Genomic DNA, 6,385 nt, shown 5'->3' with positions numbered 1-6,385 from the left:
TCTAATAAATCCCCCTTAATATGTATCTATTCTGTTAGTTTTGTTCCGCTAGTAAACAGAACCAACAGACCAAGCAAACATAGCCAGCAGTCTAATACACCCAGCAAGCGCTCTCATCCTCTGAATGCCGTCTCTGCTATAACTCATGTGATACTTTGACTTTATTTGGTTTAGAAATTCTCATCTCTGCTTTTATTCCCCTTACCTTTAATTTTTCTTTTAAACTTTCTAATTATCAGTGGGTCTTCTTTTATTTTTTTTTATTTTCTCTGAACTTCTGTCTTCTCTCTTCTCTTCCGTAACATTTTTCTCCATGCCTTTTCATTTTCATCCATCCTTGCTTCTCCTGTTTCTCCTTTCTCAATCTCTATCATCAAACTTATTTACTGTCTCCACATTCAGCCTAATGATTTTTTAACTTCATAGACCATTCTGTCATTTTCCATTGTTGATACATTAGTGGGCTTTGCTTGAGTTTAAGTGTACTTCTGTATCGCCTATGTCTTGATGCTGTTGTTGTTACAACAGTTTATTTTCTCCTCGGTGACAGGTACTGGGGACTGAATAAGACACTCAGTAAGAAGACACCCTATCTTTAGATACATCATACAAACTAAAAATTGACAAAGACATCTCAAAGTCAAACAACACTGTAAGTCAAATGGACTTAGCAGATGTCTACAGAACACTCTACTTAATAGATGCAGGACTTTTAACTAGGCCACATTCTAGGTCACAAAACCTTAACAAATACAAAAACATAAAAATAACTTTTTAGTCTATTATCAGACCATAGTGGAATAAAACTAGAAATAAGTAACAACAGTAGCAGCATACATACTTAGAGATTGAACAGTATGCTTTTGAATGACCAGTAGGCCATTAAATAAATTGAGAAGACTATTTTAAAATTCCTAGAATAAAATGAAAATAAAAGCACTGCTTACCGGAACTACTGGGATACAATGAAGACAATTCTAACAGGAAAGTTAATACTCATAAGTGCTTAAATTAAAAAAAAAGTCAGAGATGGAGGCTGGAGAGACGGCTCAGCATTTAGGAGCATATACAGCTCTTGTAGAGGACCTGAGTTCAATTCCTTGTACACACATCAGGTGGCTCACAACTCCCCGGAGATCTGACAGCCTCTTCTAGACTCCATGGGAATCTGCATTCACATGTGCATATAATCACACACAAATAAACGTATAATTAAACAAAGACTAACTCTTTTTAAAGAAATTATTTTTTATTTTAAGCGTATGAGTGCATGTATGTGTGTTCATCAGGTGTGCATGTCTGTTGCTTACAGGAGCCAGAAGAAGAGTTTGGATCCTCTGGAACTAGAGTCATAGAAGTTATGGGCTACCATGTGGGTGCTGGAAACCGAACCTCGGTATTCTCTCACGGTCTCTAAAATAAATTCCTTAAAATTCAGAGATGGGGACCAGTGAGAAACATTAGCAGGTAAGTTCAGTCCCATGATATGCATAGTAGAAGGGGAAAATGGGCTCCTACAAACTGTCCTATGACCTAAAAAATATGTTCTGTGACACACAGATAAATAATAAACAATAAATAAATAATAAATACATGTTTCATACCAAGATTTATGATGTGAGTTTGATCTTCAGAACCCAAGTGGTGGAAGGATAGACCAACTCATATAGGTTGTCCTCTGACCTTCACACACGTGTTGTGGTATACCTGTGTGCATGCACACACACAACACACTCACACATACACACACACACACACACACACACACACACCAGAGACATCTCAAATAGCCTAATGATGCACTTCAAGGGTTTAGAAAAACAAGATCAGCCAGGCAGTGATGATGCACGCCTTTAATTCCAACACCCAGGAGGTAAAGACAGGCAGATCTCTGTGAATTCAAGGCCAGCTCCCCCCCCTCCCCAACAGGCATTCAAAAACTCAACAAAAATAGCATTCAAGACTGCATTAAGGCCATATACCAAGATAAAGATGGTTTCATTCCAAGTATGCAGGTTGGTTTAACATGTACAACTCAATAGACTTAAGGACACAACTCATTTCAGTAGATTCAGAAGACACTTTTGACAAAGTTCAATATCTCATCAGAATGAAAGCCTTGAAGAACCTAAGAATAGAAAGAACATACTCCAACAAAATAAAGACTACATCTGACAAACCTATAGGCAGAATTATGCTAAATGGGGAAAAGCTAAGAACATGGACGTGCACTTTCCCCACTCCTTATCCAACATAATGCTCAAAGCCTTAGTGGAAACAAGTCAGGAGAACTGAATAGGAAGGATATAAACAAGGAAATTTGAAGATGATGTAATCCTGTACTTCAAAACCTGCAAAGACTCCATCAGAAAGCCATTAGACCTAATAACGAAAGCAACAGGATATAAAACCAACATGTACAAGAAATAAGAACCCTTTCTGTATACCAATAACGAACATCCTGAGGGAAAAAAATCAGGACAAAGCCATCCTTCCTAATGTGTAATTCCAAAACTATAAAATAAATAGGAATAACAATTCCAAAACTGTAAAATTCGTAGGAACAAACTTAACAGAATCAGGACAAAATCTTTAACAACTATATATCAGACAGGGGACTAATATATTGGATAGAACTGTAAAAACTAAACACCAGAAAACCCCCACGCCATCCGATTAATAAATGTGCTGACAAATGTAATATACGATTACAAATGACAAAATGTAAATATGTGAAAAGTGTTCAACATCCTTAGCAAATGGGGGAATGCAAATTGCAACCTGCTTGAGATTCCATCTCCCCTCCCGTCCCCCCGCACCCCCCACTCCCCACTCGCATCATCAGGAAAACAGCGAGCTGGAGATACCCGTCCGTGGAAGAGAGGATCCAGGTCCTGGCTCAGTCTCTGGGTAGGGATGGGAGTGGTGCCAGGCAGCAAGCATTGGCAGGGACGTAAAGATGGGGGCAAAGGGGAGAAGTGGAACACCCACTCTGGAAGTCCAAAAGTGGGCATTTCATATGACCCAGCTATGCCGCTCTTAGTCGGCATGCCCACTGCACGGTCCCCAAGAGTCGCGAACAAGAACTAGTCCAGAGATCCATCAGAAGATGAATGGATTTTTTTTTAAGTGCTATGTAGACACCGTGTGGTTCTTTTCATACATAGTCTCTAGATTTAAGCGTGGGGGTGGGGTGGGGGTGTAAATGAACACAGAAAGGGAGCCGTGAGAGAAAGAGATCTCTTTTTAAACATTTATTTTATGCGTGTTTTACCTGCATGAGCGTATTGCATAGCGTAACTGTGTGTTGCCTACGGAGGTCAGAAAAGGGCGCTAGGTCCCCTGGAACTGGAGGTACTGACGGTTGTGAGTTACCATGTGGGTGCTGGGAGCCAACCCCGGGACCTCTGCAAGAGCAGCCAGAGCTCTTAGGCACTGAGCGGTTTCTCTAGTCCAGGAGGGGGAAGAGAGATTAACGGGAGGGGAGGGCAGAAGCAGAGGGAGGGACGGAATTCCAGTGTCCTGAAAGCAGAAGGGCGGGTCGTTTGGAAGGAAGGGGTACGGTCAGAAGGAGAAGGGCAAAAAGGCAAAAGTGTGGCAACGTGTATGTGCGCATGTTAGGATGAAACCCATCACTTTGTGCGCTAACCCTGGAAAGATTGATCGGGGCCTGCTGTGGAGGCATGTGCCTTAGAGGCAAGCTCTACACAGTTCTAGGAGAGCCAGAGACCCCGTCTAAAACAAATACTAACACGACACGTACAAAATTTAATTAAAAAACAAAACAGAGAACCAGTGAGCCAAAGAGCACCAGGGTGGTTGAGTATGCGAGGCTCTTCCTGAGGACGGGAGTTTGCTTCCCAGCACCCACCGCGACTGCTCACAATCACCTACTGTAGCTTCCGCTCCAGGAAGATCCAATCTGGCCTCTGAGGGCACCTGAACGAGCATGTACACGCTCGCCCCACCACCCCCCATAGATATAATTCAAAAATACATATTTTTAAACTTGTAATTCTTTTTTATTTTAATTTTAAATAGCTTGTTTCACATGCCAATCCCAGTTCCCTCGCCCTCCCCTCCTCCCGCACCCCCCACCATCCCCCCCCCAGTCTCCCACTCTATCCCCACTTCCTTCCACATAGAGGATATCTAGAGTCTGTCATTTCACTCAGGACAGGGTCCAGGCACTCCCCTAGGAGTCCAGGCTGAGAGAGCATCCTTCTTTGTGTTATGGACACACGATGTCTGTTTGTATGCCAGGGATAAACACTGATCCACTGCTCAGGGCCCCATAGGTTGCCCAGGCCTCCTCACTGACTCTCACATTCAGGGGGTCTGGTTCAGTTCCATGCTGGCCTCCCAGATGTCGGTCTGGGGTCCAAGAGCTTCCCCCTGTTCAGATCAGCTGTCTCTGCTGGTTTTGCCAGCCCATTCTTTGCCAATTTGCTCATCGCTCCTCTCTCTGTGTCACTGGATTCCTTGGGTTCAGTTCAGAGTTTAACTGTGTGTGTTTGCCTCTGCTTCCATCAGTCACTGGATGAAGGCTCCCGGATGGTTATAGACATCAAGTTCATTATCAGGAATGGGCATTCGAGGTGGTCTTGCCAATTGTTGTCATCCCTTTAGGTCACTAGAGGTCACTCTGGTGCCTGATCTGTCTTCTAACCTATGATTTCCTCTTCCCCCTATTCTACCCCCCCCAATCAACCTTCCGGTTCCCCCATGACCTACTCTCTCTTCCTCTTCTCCCCCTCTCTTCTTCCCAGCTCCCACTCCCCCCAACCCCTCCCCGTGTTCCGCATCTGTTCAGAGGATCTTGCCTCATTCCTCTTCTCTTGGGTACCATGCATATCTTTTATGTTCTTTCCTGTTTCCCAGACTCTCTGTCATTGGAAGTGCAGACTGTCACTATCCTGATCCATGTCTAAAATCCATATATGAGTGAGTACATACCATGTTTGTCTTTTTGTGACTGGGTTACCTCACTCAGGATGGTTTCTTCCAGTGCTATCCATTTACCTGCGGATTTCAAGATTCCATTGTTTTTTTCTGCTGAATAGTACTCCATTGTGTAAATGTACCACATTTTCTCTATCCACTCTCCAGTTGAGGGGCATCTAGGTTGCTTCCAGGTTCTGGCTATTACAAATAATGCTGCTATGAACATAGTGGAGCAGATGTCCTTGTGGTATGAATTTGCATCTTTTGGATATATGCTTAAGAATAGAATTGCTGAGTCTTGTGGTAGATTGATTCCCATTTTCCTGAGGAATATCCATACTGATTTCCAAAGTGGCTGTATGAGTTGGCACTCCCACCAGCAGTGGAGGAGTGTTCCCCTTTCACCACAACCTCTCCAGCATAAATTGTCGTTGGTGTTTTTGATTTTAGCCATTTTGACAGGAGTAAGATGGTATCTTTGAGTTGTTTTGATTTGCATTTCCCTGATGGCTAAGGATGCTGAGCACTTTCTCAAGTGTCTCTCAGCCATTTTAGACTCCTCTATTTAGAATTCTCTGTTTAGTTCTGTACCCCACCTTTCAAGTGGATCCTTTGGTGTTTTGGAGACTTGCTTCTTGAGTTCTTTGTAAATTTTGGAGATTAGCCCTCTGTCAGATGTGGGGTCAGTGAATACCTTTCCCATTCTGTGGACTGCCTTTTTGTCTTGTTGACTGTGTCCTTTGCCTTACAGAAGCTTTTTAGTTTCAGGAGGTCCCATTTGTTAATTTGCGATCTCAGTGTCTGTGCCACTCGTGTTATGTTCAGGAAGTGGTCTGCTGTACCAAATCGTTAAAGAGTATCTCCCACTTTCTCTTCTAAGAGTTTCAGTGTGGTTGAATTTATGTTGAGATCTTTGATCCATTTGGACTTAAGTTTTGTACAAGGTGATAGACATGGATCTATCTGCAGTCTTCTACATGTCAATACCCAGTTATGCCAGCACCATTTGTTGAAGATGCTTTCTTTTTTCCATTTTATAGTTTTAGCTTCTTTGTCAAAACTCAAGTGTTCGTAGGTATGTGGGTTAAAATCAGGGTTTTCAATTTGGTTCCATTGGTGTACCTGCCTATTTTTGTGCCAATACCAACCTGTTTTCAGGACTATAGCTCTATAATAGAGCTTGAAGTCAGGTATGGTGATGCCTCCTGAAGTTCCTTTATTGTATAGGGTTGTTTTGGCTATCCTGGGCCTTTTGTTTTTCCATATAAAGTTGATTATTATTCTTTCCAGGTCTGTGAAGAATTGCACCGGAATTTTGATAGGGATTGCATTGAATCTGTAGACTACTTTTGGCAACATTGCCATTTTTATTATGTTGATCCTACCAATCCAAGAGCATGGGAGATCTTTCCATTTTCTGGTATCCTCTTGGATTTCTTTC

The sequence above is a fragment of the Mesocricetus auratus genome, unplaced genomic scaffold (assembly GCF_017639785.1).
Source record: "Mesocricetus auratus isolate SY011 unplaced genomic scaffold, BCM_Maur_2.0 Super-Scaffold_100048, whole genome shotgun sequence".
NCBI classification, from domain to species: domain Eukaryota; kingdom Metazoa; phylum Chordata; class Mammalia; order Rodentia; family Cricetidae; genus Mesocricetus; species Mesocricetus auratus.
This window is presented reverse-complemented; position numbering follows the sequence as displayed.